The sequence below is a fragment of the Microtus oregoni genome, unplaced genomic scaffold (genome assembly GCF_018167655.1).
Source record: "Microtus oregoni isolate MIOR12 unplaced genomic scaffold, Mior012 000274F_ref0000193, whole genome shotgun sequence".
Taxonomy (NCBI): Eukaryota; Metazoa; Chordata; class Mammalia; order Rodentia; family Cricetidae; genus Microtus; species Microtus oregoni.
In genome coordinates this window covers 70843-89475 of record NW_024544952.1, presented here as the reverse complement: position 1 = coordinate 89475, position 18633 = coordinate 70843, and the positions used below count along the sequence as shown (strand labels likewise).

The window sequence follows — 18633 nt, the reverse complement described above, 5'->3', positions numbered from 1 at the left end:
CTGCCAAGCCACTAGAAAACTCTTACCTCTACCAAGGCTGGGCAACCGCAGATAAAGAGCTGAGCCTCTGTAGCCTCCTGTCTTATATTCCTCTTTAGTGCTGGGATTAAAGTGTGTGATTCCCTAGCACCTTGATTAAAGGTGTAAGCCACCACTACCTGGATCTATTTTTGCATTGATCCTGTGTAGCCCAGGGTAGTGGGTGGCCTTGAACTCACAGAGATCCTTCTGCCTCTGTCTCCTAAATCCTGGGATTAAGGTAAGGTATGTGAGGCCACTGCCTGGCCTCTAGTGGCTTAGTTTTACCCTCTGATCTTCAGGCAAGCTTTATTTATTAAAACATAAATGAAATATCACTATACTAGTCCCTCTTCTACTTTCTAGTCTTCCCCCTCCTTTCTCTCCCTTTCCTCACTCCCCAATAAGTTTCATTAGGCTTACTTACAGAGTACTAGGTGAAGGATTATTTATAGGAGCATAGGCACCTTGCCAATTGCTACACACCACTGGAGTGTCTCTTCCACTCCCAGTAACAGTTAATTAGCCACAGACATGGAGAGGTGGTACCCCTAGCAATCATCTATGAAGGCCTAAGCACCCACCCACAAAAATGCTGACAAACTAAATCTTACAAAGGTATTGTGTCAATATTCACAACGGCTGTGGAATCAAATATGCAACAGCAGAGCTAGAGAAATGGCTCAGAGGTTAAGAGCACTTGTTACCCTTGCAAAAGACTGGAGCCATTACCAGAACCAACAATGGGCATCTCATATCCACTCCTGTAACTCTAACTGCAGGGGACCCAATGCCCTCTTCTGGTCTCCACAGGCACCCACACACAAAAGTGCACATATACACAGAGACATGTACAAACATATAAAGAAAAATATTTTTCTGAAAGTATAACAGTAATATGTTCTGAAGACATTATTCTATCTCACTCCACTTTTTCCAGCTTTTTGTTAATTTTATGTGTATGAGTGTCTATGCAAGTGCACTCTCTGGAAGAACAGTGAGTCATCTCTCTAGCCCTTAGTTCCTACATTCTCTCTGCCCTGGCTCTGTGATAATCTCTGAGACTTAAACGAAGTGATCTACAAGTCCCACGTAGGTTGGACACTGGACATTCACTTAGTTCAGCACTGACCATTATAACCATATAAATGGTTTTTGAGTCTTTTTAGTTACCATCATCCACTGGGGAAAAAAAGGTTCTGGCAGGAGCACTAATCTGTCGGTATTATATTAAACATAATTATTCAGGTGGCAATTTGATGAGCACATTCTAAGAGATTTGTAGAAGTACAATGTAAACTCTGTGGGACAATACTCATCCATTTTGTTCAACGTATTGTATAATTCTGGTGATAATTATCAGCGATAATATGAGAAAGTGAGTTCCTAAAAGTACTGGTGCTGAGATGGCTTCATATGGTTTAATCCCTGGTCCCTGGAATCCATATAAAGATGGAACGAACTCATTGCCAAGCCTGACAAGCATTCAATGCCCAGGACCCACAGGATAGGAGGACAGACCCAATACATACAAGCTGTTCTCTGAACTCCACATGTGTACCCCTATACTCGCCAGAACAGTAAATAAAACACACAAAAAAGTTTTTAATAAAAGCCAGGAAATAGCCTCAGTGGATAAAGCATTTGCTGCACAAGAGAGAACCAGAGATCAGATTCCAGAATCCACACAAAAGCTTAGCAGGTGTGGCAACTGCTTGTAATCCGAGTATTCACATGGTAGACATAGGACATCTCTGAGGGAAACTAGCTACCTTGAGTAGGCAGAATCTGAGAACTCGAGGTTCAACAAGAGACCCTGACTCAATAAATACAGTGGGGAGATATCGAGTAAGAAACCTAACATCAACCTCAGCCCTCCACAAACATGTGCAAACGTGTGTATGTGTACACACACAGGGACGGACACACGGATATAAATATACATATGCAAAATAAAAATCACTGGGCAAGCAGGGTGTGGTGGTGCATTCTCATAATTCCAGAACTTGAAAAGCTTGAACTATTAATATACAGCAAATTAGAGGCAAGCCTAGTCCACAAGATATCCTGTCTTACTTAATAATGCCAACAACAACCAGAGGATGTTTTCTTCAGTGGTGTAGCCAGTTATAAGCTGCCTGTGTACCAGTAGAGAGTTCCCATCCAACTGCCAGGTGTGTCACAAGGCTTCAGTCCCAGCCCTCGGGAGGCAGAGGCAGGCAGAGCTGTTAGAGGCCAGCCTGATTGATACAGCAAGTTCAATGCCAGCAAGGATTACACAGTGAGATCCTGTCACAAGAGTAAAAAATAAAACAAGAAGACCATGCAAATTTGTGCAACCAACATCAGAACTCATAGGGAAAAAATGAGATTAGAAGCTCAACACTTGCACACCTTTAACCCATACCCCAAGAAGTAGAGGCAGGTAGATTTCTGAGTTTGAGGCTAGCCTGGTCTACACAGTGAGTTTCCAGACAGCCAGGAATACACAGAGAAACCCTGTCTCAAAAAAAAGCACAACACTCAAAAACATCCACCAGAGTCAAGCATACTTAGTGTACACCTGTAATCCTGACACTCGGGAAGCTGCAGAAAGAAAATAATGTGTTCAAAGCCATTCTCAACTACATACAAATTCAAGGCTAGCCTTGGCCATGTGAGACCCTGTATCAAAACAAAAAACAAAAAAAAAAGAAAATACTGTATGTGGTGACTTATAACCCTAGCACTGGGAAAGGTGATGAAGATAGACTGGATGGACTAGAGTGAGACCCTATCTCAATGCATGAAGGAAGGAAGAAAGGACAGGGAGGGAGGAATAGCAAGAGTTTCTTCCTTTATCTTATGTATGTGGTGTTTTGCTTATATGTATCTCTACACACCACACTTAAGCAATGCTGCAGAAGTCCAAAGAAGGCCTAATTGGAGTTACAGACAATTGTGAGCTGTCATGTGCATAATGGGAATTGAACCTGGGTCCTCTGGAAGAGTAGCCAATGCTCTTAACCTCTGAGTCATCTTTCCAGCCCCAAAATGATAGCAATTTTACACAATTTACACATGATCCAGAAATGCACTAACATTAAGTATGACACTCTGCTTTGAAAACAGACCTGAAATTTGCTTGTGGAAATGAACTTCAGAAGAGTTGCAGTTCATAAGTCAAGTATGTTAGAACATGAATAATCTTAGCACTCACAAGAAGCTAACATAAGCATCAGGGCAAGTTTAAGGTAAGAACAGACTTTACAAGGTGAGGTTCAGGCATCCTTGCTCTAGAGAGTAAGACTGTCTCAAAACAAGTAGTTGCAGCTTGTGAATTATTGTCAAATGGTAGAAGGCAGGCTATGAAAATTGAATGGAAAACTATTAACAGATGCAATTAGGTGTGGCTCCTAACATGGTTAACTAAGGTAGCTGATAAATGTTTGGCATAAATACATGTTTATGCATGTATTTTTATGCAACTCTACTCAGCTGGGTGTGGTTTTCCTGCATTTACCTAGTGCAGAAATCAACAAATGCTTTCTATAAAGGCCAGAGAATACTTCCTTTAGGCTTTGTAGACCATAAGGGGCAACCATCCAACTCTGCAACTACAAAACGCAGTTGCTAAAATCGCATCAGGTGGCATAAACAAACAGGCTTGGGTGCATTCCAATAGAACTTTACAAAAACAGGGCCACAAATTGGTGGCTAGATCAGTTTGCTGACCTCTGACTCACAGAGGAAATCCAGCATAAGCCAAGTATTAAATACTGCCTTATGATTAAATTGTTCTTTGATGTATCAATCTTTTAAAACAAGTTAGAGGCGTGTTTTCAAAACAACCATCAAAACTAAATTTGGAACCTATCAAATGAATCAAAACATGTTTTGATTTTTTTGTTTTGTTTTGAGACAAGGTTTCTCTGTGTAAGTCCTAGCTGTGCTGGAACTCGATTTATAGACCAGGCTGGCCTTGCACACATAGGGATCGACCTGCCTCTGCCTCTGGAATGCTGGGATTAAAGGTGTGCGCCACACCCAGCCACAAAACATGTTTAATATAAATGAAATAAACAAAACAGAGCTGTTTTACCTTCCTCACAGAGGCTGCCCTTTAAACCCTAGTGGCCTGGCTGTCAGGCCTTAGCCTGGGGGAATTCTGTTCCCCCAATGGCTCTGTTGCTGCCACTACAGGCAGCTTTAACTAAATTTCTATAGTTCTACTAAAACTGGAGATTCAAAAGCCTGAAAACCTAAAAGCTCAGAGAGTTAAGAGTAGCAACTGGCTAACCTTCTCTCTTCACCGGTGACCCTAATCCTTTTAGTACCTGTGAACTGAGATCAAACCCATTCACAAGAACATAGAGCATTTATAAAATCACCAGGCCCGAAAGCTAACTAACATGCGACTGTCCAAATGTTAAATAATACTTTCCACAAGTTAAAGGAAGTCTTAGCTGACCTTCTTCCAAAATAAAAATGCTAACATATAGTTGCCTGGCCCTTTTTGTCTATTTATTTATTCATTTATTGGTTTTCTCAAACTGCCATTCCTCATATGTGTAATCTTCTCACAGTCTTGTCAAGTGTGCCCATTATTGAAAAAAAAAAAACTTTGCCAGGTAGTGGTGGCACACACCTTTAATCCCAGCACTCAGAAGGCAGAGGCAAGCCGGGCGATGGTGGCGCACGCCTTTAATCCCAGCACTCGGGAGGCAGAGGCAGGCAGATCTCTGTGAGTTCGAGACCAGCCTGGTCTACAGAGCTAGTTCCAGGACAGTCTCCAAAGCCACAGAGAAAAACCAAAAAAAAAAAAAAGAAGGCAGAGGCAGATGGATCTCCGTGAGTTCGAGGCCAGCCTGGTCTACAAAGTGAGCTCCGGGACAGCTAGGGCTTTAATACAGAGAAACCCTGTCTCGAAAAAAATTTTAAAAAAAGAAAGTATGCCCACTCTCTAAGGACTAGACTGAAGTATCTACTGCATCTCTATTTCTTAGACCCCATCAGAAATGCCTTCGCATCAAGTTGGTGCACTGACACACACCATCATCTGGAGGCTGAGGCAAGATTATTGCAAATTAAGCCAGCCTGAGCTACAAGAAAGATTGCTCCAGAAGAAACAGAGGGAGAGAAATAGGCAGTGGTGGCAGTAGCAGAAGAAAAGATGCAGGGAGTAAAATGTCTTCCTGGGCTTGAAGAGTTCATCTAAGATAGGGGGCATACTTAGCATGCTGAAGATGTCCACAGCACTACCAAAAACGAGGGGGGAGTTCCTACTCCCACAGGAACCTCACTGTACCTTGGACAGTATTTTTATCACTTTTTAACTTGCTCCAAATATTTGTGTATCTGTCTTATTTCTTCTACTATGTGTAAAATAAGACTAATTTCTAGCCGGGCAGTGGTGGCGCATGCCCTTAATCCCAGCACTCGGGAGGCAGAGGCAGGCGGATCTCTGTGAGTTCGAGGCCAGCCTGGTCTAAAAGATCTAGTTCCAGGACAGGAACCAAAAGCTACAGAGAAACCCTGTCTCGAAAATAAAAAAAAAAAAAATAAGACTAATTTCTAACCATACTAATCTTTCCACCTCACAGTCAAATCTTTGATGTGAACACATTCAAAACTCAATAGAAAGGTAGGGTCGTGGCACATGCCTAGAATCCATGAGGAGTTAAAAGCCAGTCTCTGCTATATAAGTTCAAGGCCAGTCTAGTTTTGAGATTCTGTCTCATGAGATCCAATGACAATCCCATCTAGTCTGTAAAACTTTACTAGACCTCTCCGAAGTCAGCATTGCCTCCTCTTCTGATCCTAGCAGAGCCAATAAATATGATACTGTAGAACTGCTTCCTTACTCAGCCCCCCCCCCCTTTACTAAGAATGCCTACAGGGCATCAAGTCTTTATTTGGGGAGGCAGCTTGTGCTATTGCGCAGATGGAGTCTTGTGAATCAGTTCTCTCCTTCAACCATGTGTTTCAGGACTAAAACTCGGGCTTGGCCATAAGCACCTTTATCTGCTGAGCCACCTTGCTGAATGGTGGTAGAAGGTAAGGAGTTGGCATGAAGAAATGGAGAGATGGAAAGAAATGCAGAAATTATTACCCTTTCTTTGCACCAGATAGTGCCCAGCCTTGTTCCTCACTGACACGCAAATATTAGATTAACTGGCAAAGTAGTCTCCCAAAACACAGTGTAGGTTACTAATATGCCAGCGCTACCCTAAACAAAAATTATGAGAAATTAAATAAAGAGATAGCAGGACTACAGATACCAGGAACAGGAATAACTATTTTAAGCCAAAACTGAGAGACTTCTCAGGGGCAGGATATGAAAATAGTAGCTACAGGGCAAATCTCAAACAACTTTTTCTAGAGCAAGAATCTTGCCCCAGGCAAAAAGAACTGGCTAGGGTAATAAAGTATTTTTCAATCACAAAAGGACAAAACTACACTAGATAAAAAGTAGAACAAAATCTAAAGCCAAAATTAGCAACCTTCCAGCAAAATAGTTACTCTTCTCAGTAAATACCTGCACTTGTATATATACATGATATGTAGCACATCAGCAACAAAACATCTCTATACAATCATTTGCATTTCAGAGCAAAAAAGATGCATGTACATTGAATAAACTTCCCCTCATCACTAGCCTTCTCCCTACACCCCAAAAGTAAATCAAAGCAAATCTTATGAAGCCGAGACATTTCTAAAATTAGAATATCTTCTACAAATTCATTCTGCTAATAACAAAACATAAACTTGGAAATAAAAATTTATCTATCCAAGCTCATCCAATCAGAAATAAGATGTAGCTATTTGACTAGAAAAGTCAAATGGTGTAGGAGGTTCTTCTGTTCATGTGTTGCTTTCATTGGTTAATGAATAAAGAAACTGCTTTGGGCCTGATAGGGTAGAATTTAGGTAGGCAGGGAAGACAGAACTGAATGCTGGGAAGAAGAGCAGAGTGAGGGTCGTCATGGATCTTCTGCCTGAGACAGATGCTGGTTAGAGTCTTGCCGGTGGGCCACAGTCATGTGGTGATCAACAGATTGGTAGAGATGGGTTAAATTGGGATGTGGGAGTTAGCCAGTGGGAGGCTAGGGCTGGTGGGACAAGTGATGTTTTAATGAATACAATTTCTGTGGTTGTTTTGGGGCTGAGCTGGCCGGGCGGCCGGGACAAACAGGGGCCTGCTTCCATACAACAAAGTCAGGCTTGGGTCAGTTGACAACAGTCCTCCAACTATTATTAAACTAAATTAAGAAGGATCCCAAAGATTTTACTTTGTAACATAATACAAAGGACTGTTGTAACATTGAACAGAGTGGCAAATGCCTAACTATCCTATGCCTTGTGAGGATGCGATAGGAGTATCATGTTGGAGACCAACCTGGACTGCACAGTAGTTTTGAAGCTAGCATGGGCTACACAGCCATACTATGTCTCAAAAAAATATTACCTCACATGCCTAGATCCGTTCAGAAGTAATTCTTTTCTTTTGTCTTGCTTATTATGACAGATTCTTACCATGATGCATAGGTCTGCCTAGAACTCATCCTCCTGTTTCAGCCTTGAAGTGACTGGGATTACAGACAAATCTGCACCACCACACCAAGATAGAAATACTTTTATGTATGTACTACACATACTTATCTAAAGAGAGTGACAATATATAACTGGCAATTCCATGACCAACTACATCAAAGGCTGCCAAATCTAGTCTGATCAAAATCAAGGTTTAAATTGGTGTGGTAAAGAATGCCTATAATTAGCCAGTGGAGGCGCCCGCCCGCCTTTAACACTGTCTCAAAAACAAACTTTAGCATATGTGCCACTAAAGGAAATGGACTGGGAAGGAACAAGCATAGGACCAAACTAGTCCCTCTGAATGTGGTTGATAGTTGTATGGCTGGGGCAGACTGTAGGGCCACTGACAGTGGCACTGGGGTTTATCTCTCTCTACTGAATGTACTGGCTTTTTTTGGATCCTATTCTTTTTGGATGTATACCTTGCTCAGCCTAGGTATACACAAAGCAAAGTGCCTTACCCTCTCTTAGGATTAGATGGGGGTGGGTTGGGAAGGTATGTGGAGGGAATGGGAGGAGGGGAAGGAGTGGGAATTTGGATTGGTATTTAAAAAAAAAATTCTAATAAACTTTTTTAAAAAAGCCAGAGCTGGGCGATGGTTGCGCACGCCTTTAATCCCAGCACTCGGGAGGCAGAGGCAGGCGGATCTCTGTGAGTTTGAGACCAGCCTGGTCTACAGAGCTAGTTACAGGACAGGTTCCAAAGCCACAGAGAAACCCTGTCTCGAAAAACCAAAAAAAAAAATAAAATAAAATAAAATAAAATAAAAAAAAAGCCAGAAGGCGGTGGCACATACCTTTAATCCCAGCATTTGGGAGGCAGAGGAAGGCAGATCTCTGTCATTTTGAGGCCAGCCTGGTCTACAGAGTGAGTTGCAGGACAGCCAGAACTGTTACACAGAGAAACCCTGTCTCAAAAAAAAGGATGCCTATAATCAAAGCAGCCATTTGAATACATAAGACCACTGGCTGAAAAACCAAAGTCACAATTTTTTTTTTTTGCAGTGATAGGGATTGAACCCCCAGAGCTCCTTCACTCACGCCACACAAGGGCTTTACCATTGGTCTATCTTTTACTGCCCTCTTTACACTTTTTCATTTTGAGACAGGGTCTCACTCAGCTGCAGAGCTTGGCTCTAAATTCACTCCGAAGCCCTCCAACCTTAGTTTCCCCAAGAGATAGGATTACAGGCCTGTGTGCACAGGCCTAATCCCTGTCTTTCTTTTGACCCCAAACCGAAACATAACCAAGTAACTGGTATCTTAACGATTGCAAATCCTTCTGAAGTTTGCAAGTCGGTGCACATGCTCGCACGCGCGCGCTCTCTCTCTCTCCCCTCTCTCTCTCTCTCTCTCTCTCTCTCTCTCTCTCTCTCTCTCTCTCTCTCTCTCACACACACACACACACACACACACACACACAGGCCTGGCTTAATGTTTTCCATATTGTTGAAATACAGTATTTGCCCAACTAAACATATTTAAAATACTGGGTTACTATCCAATTCCTAGATAATGATCACCTTAGCAGTCTCTAATGTCTTTCTACAACATTAACTAACATCTCTCAAATCAGAAAACTTCCACTTTTAAGACTAGCCAATGTGGTGGCACACATCTTTAATCCCAGCACTTGGAAGGCAAAACAAGCACATCTAAGTTTGAAACCAGCCTGTTCTACATAACATGTTCCAAGCCAGCCAGGGTTACACGGTGAGACCTTGTCTTAATAAGGGAAGCTGGGGATAGAGAGATGGGTCATTGGTTAAAAGCATCATATATTGCTCTTCCATAAGATCTGAATTCAAATCTCAGCACCCGCCGGGCGGTGGTGGCGCACGCCTTTAATCCCAGCACTCGGGAGGCAGAGGCAGGCGGATCTCTGTGAGTTCGAGACCAGCCTGGTCTACAGAGCTAGTTCCAGGACAGGCTCCAAAGCCACAGAGAAACCCTGTCTCGAAAAACCAAAAAAAAAAAAAAAAAAAAAAAATCTCAGCACCCATACCAGGTAGCTCACAGTCACTTATAAGTCCAGTTCCAGGGAGATCTAACACCTCTGGCCTACACAGGCATCACAATCATGAGCACATACCCACTCTCTCACACACAAATCCACACTATTAAAAGTAATAATATAAATAAATAAGCACAAAACCAAAAGTTAGGTCTTGTGACGCACCGCTGCCACCTCCTTCTGCCACTGCAGCTTTTGTGTAATTGTAGTGTGGGCCTCGGCCTCTTTTGTGAGGCAGTTTTCGCCACGGCAGGTGAGAAGAATCAAAGCAGTCAAGACTGAGTACACAATCATATTAATCTAAAGCTGCTCTGGCGTAGGCTGGTTCTGTGGCACAGCGAGAGATTAAGAGGCCTCCATCCCTTTGGCAAACTAAGGAAAGCCGATTATGAACAACGGGGTTTGTTAATGAGGCAGATCAGTTTCTGATCTGATGGACAATCCACCAATGAAACAGACACACCTGCACAGCTAGAAATGGAGGCCAAACAGAATTGATGCATTCCAACAACAGCCAGGAGCTGTCTACTATAAAGGGGCCTTCTGCTTTACTCTATAATTTTGTCAGACCAAGAATATATTCTCCAATCAAAAGCCAAACTTTGGTCCCACCACATTGTGACAGCATGGTTTTCTCTATGCTTTCATTCCCCTTCCCCAGTCCTTTATTGCACGTAAAGTAACGGTGTATATACACAAGCATGTTGTGCTTTTCTTTTCAAACTAAACTGCCAATGCTGTTTCGGCTGCCGTCAAATGGAGATGGTCTGGGGGGAAGGTATTGGTCCTGGGAAAATGCCCCCTTTCTCCATTAGTGGCATGCTCAATTCAGCTCTTTATATTCCAGGAAGTGACTTTGCTTTCCTTTTAACAAATGAAACAAACAACATGAAATTCCTTGCATACCTTGCTTGATAAGAGAAGTTTAAAGCTTTTCTTTATTGTTGTAAAACCAAGGACAGATTTCTAACTCTTTTGTATGTACTGTTACAAGGATGGCAATCTGTGTTTTAGTAGTGGTAAATTACTCTTAAAAAAAATCCTAGACAGTTTTCCCCTCAGGCCAAGCAATAACAGCCAGGGATGTAATTCAGTGGTAGAGTGGTTGCTTAGCATACAAAAGGCCCTGGGCTGGGTCCCCAAGACTGGGTGGAGGGTATAACATTATCAGCTGCTGCCTATTCTAATCATCAGTTGCCATAAGGATTAGAATGGTATCAATCCTCTCAATACCAAGATCTCAACACCAATAAGTTTATTAGTTGACCAAAATTTTCCATGATGTCAAAAACATGAAACAACTCTGTGATTTAAAATAAAACAGCTGTGTGCACACCTCTAATCCCAGCACTCTGGAGACAGAGGCAGGCGGAGTTCTGGGAGTTCCAGGACAGTCAGGGCCAATACAGAGAAACTGTAAAAAAAAAAAAAAAGTTTAGAGACCAAAAGTCAAAAGTGAGGAAACTGTAATTCCAACTAGAGAGCTTGGGACAGCCTGGGCTACACAGTTTGTAAAACAAAAAACATTTAAAAAAAATCTGGCCAGCACTTGGGAGGGACCTCTGAGTTTGAGGCCAGCCTGGTCTAAAGTTCCAGGCCAGCCAGAGATAGAGCCTGTCTTAAAAAAAAAAATGTGCCGGGCGGTGGTGGCGCACGCCTTTAATCCCAGCACTTGGGAGGCAGAGGCAGGCGGATCTTTGTGAGTTCGAGACCAGCCTGGTCTACAAGAGTGAGCTCCAGGACAGGCTCCAAAACCACAGTGAAACCCTGTCTCGAAAAACCAAAAAAAAAAAAAAATGTAAAGCTCTTAAAAGCTGAGCCATTGATTATTCAGTATATGACTTAGCCAGGTCATCAGTTTAATTTTCCTTCCTCTGGCTCTTGCCTACTGGGCATTTTTCTACCACAGGTCCCTAAAACATTTGTTGGTTTTTTTTTTAAAAAAATACAAGTAAAACAATAAAACTAAGCTCTTCTCCTAAGAAAGTTCTGATGAAGAAAAACAACTGGAATTACTACGCAAAAATCAAATTAATGATAAAAGTATAGCTGTCCATATTATATCTGTTTCACATTAAAAGATAATGAAGCCAGGAAGGGTGGAGCAATGGAGAAACTGGAATTGAGATTGACTGATTTGGAACTGTGGGCTTGGTTCTCAAGCACTGTCTGTCTGTTTCTTTTGTAACTGTGATTGTTATGACTAGGGAAATTAGTGACACTTCAGCCTGAGACAATTCTTAGTACCCCAAGGAATTCTTCCACAGCAATAACCAGGGAAGTACAGCTTTACTGACACTCTACCATTTAGGCATATGGTTTGCCTTGGTTGGGGAGGGGGCTTTTTTCCCTTCTTCCTTTTTTTTTTTTTTTTAATATTTATTTATTTATTATGTATACAATATTCTGTTTGTATGCCTGAAGGCCAGATGAGGGCGCCAGACGACTTTACAGATGGTTGTGAGCCACCATGTGGTATGCCTGAAGGCCAGATGAGGGCGCCAGACGACTTTACAGATGGTTGTGAGCCACCATGTGGTTGCTGGGAATTGAACTCAGGACCTTTGGAAGAGCAGGCAATGCTCTTAACCACTGAGCCATCTCTCCAGCCCCCCCCTTCTTCCTTTTTTAAAGACAGGATTTCTCTGTGTAACTGATTCTCCTAGAACTCACTCTGTAGACCACGGTGGCCTTGAACTCAGAGATCCACCTGCCTCTGCCTCCTGAGTGCTGGGATTAAAGGAACGTGCCACCACCAGCTGGGCACAAACAATTTTAAATTAAAGTAATTCAATCCCTGAAGTCAGGAGTGGTGGCTCATACCTGTAATTCCAAAACTTGGGAGGCTGAAGCAGGAGACTGGTCTATGCAGAGGCCAGCATAGACTACCAACCGAATTCAAGGCTATCACGGACCACATACTGAGACCTGTCTCAACCAAAAAGAAAAGAACAGAATACAAGCTGAGTTAAGGCTGGCTAGAGCCCGATGGTGGCGGCAGGTGCTTTTAAACCCAGCACTCAGGAGGTAGAGGCAGCTGGATCTCTGTGAGTTTGAGGTCAGCGTGGTCTACAAGAGCTAGTTCCAGGACAGCCAGGACTGTTTCACTGAGAAACCCTGTCTCAAACACCCCGCCCCCAAAAAAGACTGGGTAGAATTCAGGCTCCACTAATTACAAGTTGTCAAACTTCAATCAAGTTCTGTTTCTATTTCCTCACCAGCAAAATGGGGAAGATGAAGTAGTATTCTGAAAATTAATCCCAACTATACATGCTGGGCCTTGCATACTTCAGCACTTTAGAGCTCCTGGAGAAAGCCGAGTTTGGTTCTGGGCACCAATTGTCAGGTGCTTCACAAGTGCCTGGAACGCCAGCTTCAAGGGACCCAACACCCTCTTTTCTGGCTTTGTGCTTGAGGAAGAATGGCCCACATAAGCTCATACATTTGAATGTTTAGTCATCAGGAAGTGACACTATTTGAGGAGCAGGAGGTGTAGCCTTGCTGGAGATTTGAAAAGCACATGCCAGGCCCAGTGTCTGTATGTCTGCTTGCCCAGCCCTCCCTTCCTCTCCCTCTCTGCTACTGCTCCAGCATCAGTAGTGCTGACAATGATCCCACCATGATAATGGACTAACCTTCTGAAACTGTAAACAAGCCCCCAAAAAGAGTTGCTGTGGCCCTGGTGTCTCTTCACAGCAATAGAACAGTGTTAGCACTGGCCACTCTTCCAGATGCCCCAGATTCAATTCCTAGCACCCACACGGCAGATTACAACTGTCTGTAACTCCAGTTCCATGGGATCTGACAACCCCCCACCCCAAGATATACATATAAGCAAAATATCAATTCACGTGAAATAAAAATAATTTTTTTAGAAAAATAAGTTAGTACCAGGTACTGAAGTTTTGTTATAACAATCCTGACCATGCTGTTGGAGGAATATGGAAGACTTTGGACTAAAAAATCAGACACTTTAAGAAGGGCTTAATGGGCCATTCTGAGCTTGGAAGACGATGCAGAGATTTGAACTGTGAGGGCCCAGCTCAAGAAGTTTCAGATGACGGGCTGGAAAGATGGCTCAGTGGTTAAGAGTACTGCCTGCTCTTCCAAAGGTTCTGAGTTCAATTCCCAGCAACCACATGGTAGCCCAAACCATATGTAATGAGATCTGATGTCCTCTTCGGGCCTGCAGACATGCATGCAGGCAGAAGACTGTATACTTAATTTTTCTTTTAAAAAAAAGTTTCAGATGGGAAAAATAGGCCCTCAAGAAGTTTCAGATGGGAAAAATATTAGTAAGTGGCCTAGAGACCATTCTTGTGAAATTGACAATGTGGGTACTTTTTGCCCTTGTCCTAAAAATCCGCCTGAAGCTAAACTGAAGAGTTTTAGATTAATGCCATTAGCAGAGGGTTTCAAGACAGCTAATATTGACCATATGACCTAGAGTGGCTATTAGTCTTCACTCTTATGCAGATCTATGACGATAAGGAACAAGCTAGACAAGGGGAGACACAAAATGTACAGTTTGAGGAGAAAAGGGGCACCAGGAAAAAGTTCAAAGAAAAGCCTGATGCTAAGTGGAATAAAGGGAGTGGGAACCTCAAAGCAAGACCCCACTCAGGTAAGCTAACTTGTGAAAAGGAATTCAAGAGAAATTTAGGCAGTGAAGGAAACCATCAGCAACAGAAAGCTGATGAAGATGTAACTGAATGAGGGGGCCATGTTCCAGCCCCAGCAAGCGGCAGAACTTGATAGCTTTGACCACAAGGTTCAGGCTTTGGAGTCAGGGATACAGGAAAGAGGCTATGGCATCTCCCTGCACAGAGGCCTAAAGAAGCCATTGTGTGAACTGTGAAGGTGAAGCCTGGATTACCTTGGAGAGCCTGAGCCTTGGAACACCTGCTGAGGACAGCTGCTAACAGAGCAGAACCAGCCCAAGGGAAGTGTGCTGTAGACAATAAAGCTGCAAGGAGTTGGAGACCGGAAGAATGCTCCTCACCACGATGATAATAAACTAAACCTCTAAAGCTGTAAGCAATTTCCTAATCAAACATTTAAATCAGAGTTGCCATGGTCATGATGTCTCTTCACAGTAATAGAACAGTGACTAAGACAGGCCTCTTCCAGCACCGGCACACATGTATATGTAACACATAAATAAGATACACCTTTAAAATAAAAAATACACTGTTGCCTGCCAAGATGGCTCAGTGAGTAAAGGTGTCTACTGCAAGGCTGAGGACCTGAGCTCTATCCCCTGAACCCACATGGAAGGGGAGAACACACTCTGACCCCTGTAGGTCTCACATATAAACACACTAAATAAATGTAACTTTAAAATGTGTTAATTATGCAAAGACAACAAGTACTCAATTTTAGTTATGATTACTGTCAACACCAGGATCAAAAAAAAAAAAAACCCTCAAGACCAGTAAAAAAATAAAGAAAACCCCAGCATTAAAGCAGTAGGCATAATTTCTTCATCCTAAAGAAAGAGGAGTTTCCTGAGGTGGTTGTGTCAAATACTGTGTAGAAGTCTCAGACACTGGAAAAACTGAAACAGGAAGATCTACTGGGCCTAGGAATTAAAGAGCCAACCTGGTCAACACGGTAACATTGTTTCAAACTAAACTGCACTAAAACTGGGGTGCAGCTCAGCAGGGGAGCAGTAGGTTAGCAATTCACAGGACCGCAAAGAGAAAGGCTAGGCTGATAGAACAGGTGGTAGCATTCTTACTTAGCATGCACAAAAGTCCTGGGTTCAATCCTCCAGTCCAGCAAACCCCAGCACGGTGACATGTAATGCCAGCTTTGGTAAGTTTATGATCTTCCTTCACTACACTGTTCGAGTTTAGTTTACATGAGATCCTGTCTCAAATAAATAAAAATTAAAGAAAAGAAAAAAAGAGAAAATCCAAGGAAGACCTATTTTTTTTAATTTGATATAGTCTTAGGATATTGACCAGGCTGGATTTGAACTTGTGAGATCCAAGATTGTTCTGCCTCAGCCTCTTGATGGCAGAGGCTACAGGCAACACCTGTGTTTTCTGTTCAGGAATTTTCAGTTTTGAATCAGGCTGGCTTCAAATGCAGCTTCACCCTCCACAAAGGCACAACTGCGGTTTTAAATATAACTAAGAAACTAAATAAAATGTAGCAATCATACAGAACTGAATGCCTAATAATAACCTGCCAATACTTCCTAATACCCCATAAAGATTTGTCTTACTTGAGTCAATTAACACAAATTCAGAAAACAAGGCAAAGATCTTTACACAACTAAGAGCCTGTATTTTAGAACCAACGTATATTTTCCCTAAGTAAAAAGAGCATCTATGCGCTGCTTGCGGAAAATAGGCTGATAGGCTCGTTCTCAAATTCTACAATCTAAACTGCTCTAAACACATGCTGTCCTAGTAGTAATTCAAAGGCACATTTTGCCAACTATAAATGCAATTATGATCCATGCTACCTGTAATTTTATTTTGCCACTGGGTACCAAGCACGCATCTCATCTGAGCAGAAAAAAAAAAAGCAACCTAATTCACTCTTAGGATGAAAAGTCAAATATCGAACTGCCCACAGAAAAAGGTAACTGCATAAAAGCAGTATACATTTCAGATTAACTACTCAAAACAGTCAAGAAGCAAACTGGAAACGCGTGAAAAACAGCCTCGGTCTAATTAAAACGTTTGATTAGTAAGATACGGCCTGCCGGGCACAGCTACCTCTGCAATAAATCTTACTTCTGGTGAATCCCCGTTAACTGGCTCCTCATCTCTCGTGGAACAAATAAATAAAAACATGACCTAACAACTTCCCGAAATATGCCCCAAACGCGGGGAAAACAACTGATGTCCCACTAAAAAACCGGACTTTGCCAAAAAGTAGTACGCCAGGCTTCTCAGAAAGCAAAAAGCATTAGCCTGCCCCCCTCCCCCGCCACCAGCCGTTGGAAAAAAAAAAATCCCAGGATACCCTCCAGGATTTGGGGTGGGTGAGAAAGAAGATAATACCTTTGGGGCCAGCGTCCTTGCCCTCCAACCTCGAAAGCTCTGCCACCGCAACTGCGAGGAGCCGAGAATTTCCCGGGGCGACTGCCCTTAGAGCGAGCTCGTCCCAGGATCTCACTTCCTCCCCCCGCCCTTCCTCCGCCCCTCCCCCTCCCCTCCCCCTCCCCTTCCCCCCACCCGGCACAGTCGCTAGGCCCAAAGATTAGGAAGAATGGGCGCAAGCGCCCAGCGCCCGCGACTCCCCGGCCACCACACTGCAGCCACTGAGGCAGGAGCCGAGCAGAGGCTCCCGACTCGGCGCCGGCGGGAGGCGGAGAAGTCGCGGCGCCACGCAGGCCGCCCCCGACACACACCCCTAGCCCCAATTGGGGCTCCCCACCACACTCCCCCAGCCCCGCTCACCTAGAGGGAAAACGATGCCGCTGACCGCGAAGCCGCGCGCGGGCCTAGGGCGCCTAGCGCACGTCTTTGCAAACACCCCACTCGAGTGGAAGGCTCCCGGGAGCAGAACGCCGGGGCCCGTGACAAGGGCTTGCGTTTTACCTCATGGGCTCAGCGGTCATGTTTTTGGCTCGGACGCCTGCTTGGCTTCGGCTACCCTTGGGTACCGATCCTCGTTCCCCAGCACCCGATCCCGAACGCAAAGTACTGGAAGCTTAGTAGTCACCGCAGCTGCTGCTGGATCTTCCCCACAGCTCAAAGGCCGTTGCCGCTGCCGCCGCAGGAGCCGCGGAAACAAAGCGACGCCGCAGCCGACGCCATTTTATTGGGCCGAGGCTCAGGCGGGAGAATTGGCGTGTCCTCCCTCTTCCGCTTTCCGTCATCTATTGGCTACCTCTGCCAGAGCGCAGTGTCTTATTGGCTACGGAAATTCACCTTCTTTGGGGGCCTGTTGCTAAGGCGGTCGACGTCATTAGATTCCGTCCACCTTTTCGTAGAGGGTCCAGTTCATTCCTAGCTGACCTCAAAGTACCAAGGATATATCTTTATCCTAAAAACACTCTGTTGGTCCATCCTCTTTACCTCCATCTAATTGACGAAACAGTGACACCCCATTTATGTTTATTGAGAATTTACTATAGGTCGACCCCTTCTGCAGATGCTTTATCTGAATTATCTCATGCAATGCTTGCACCCTCTAAAGTAGACAGACCTAACATTTTCTGTGTAAGGAAACCAAAGCACAAATTCTTCATTCAACCAAACACTCATCCCGGGAGAAAAAAAAAAAAAAAGACATGCTCTTGTGCTCTTTTGAACCCAAGGCTTTGTGCATGCTAAGGAAACATTGTATCAATAAGCTACATGCGCAACCCCATTAACCTCTATAAACCATCCAAAATATAAATGTTTTCTTTCCTTGATCTTGTAATGCCCTCGTTTTCTCTCCTACATGTTTTATGCATAATATTACCTTGCCGGCGTGCTTGCGCCTATGTGCATTTTTACATTTGGGGGGAAGAGAGTGAGAAAGGTTCTCACTATGCTGTCCTGGCTAGGCTGCAACTCACTGTGTAGATGAGGCTGGCTTCAAACTTGCAATGACCTTGCCTCCCAAGTGCTTAGAAGACAGATGTGCCCCACCACACTTATGGATACTTAAAGATACTTACATGTATATGTTCAGCCAGACATTGGCATGCAATTCTTTAAAAAAAAAAAAAAAAGCCGGGTGGTGGTGGCGCACGCCTTTAATCCCAGCACTCGGGAGGCAGAGGCAGGCGGATCTCTGTGAGTTCGAGACCAGCCTGGTCTACAAGAGCTAGTTCCAGGACAGGCTCCAAAGCTACAGAGAAACCCTGTCTCGAAAAACTAAAAAAAAAAAAAAAAAGAAGAAGAAAAAAAAACCCACCCCACTACTTGGGAATGTGGGTATTATATTCTTTTGGTTTTAAAGATTTATTTAATTATTATGTATACAGTGTTCTGCCTGCATGTATGCCTGCAGGCCAAAGAAGACACCAGATCTCACTACAGATGGTTGTTGAGCCATCATGTGGTTGCTGGGAA

At 43.6% G+C, this 18633-nt stretch overlaps 1 long non-coding RNA gene across 1 annotated transcript; it reads right to left on the bottom strand.

Annotated features, from left to right (window-relative positions):
- Window positions 1–10988: 10988 nt before the first annotated feature.
- On the bottom strand, window positions 10989–17038 carry LOC121445688. The gene is made up of 3 exons (XR_005973989.1): window positions 17026–17038; window positions 12431–12535; window positions 10989–11021 (listed from the first exon to the last, which is right to left on the bottom strand). It is a non-coding gene; the product is annotated as an uncharacterized LOC121445688 (long non-coding RNA).
- Between the last annotated feature and the right edge of the window lie 1595 nt (window positions 17039–18633).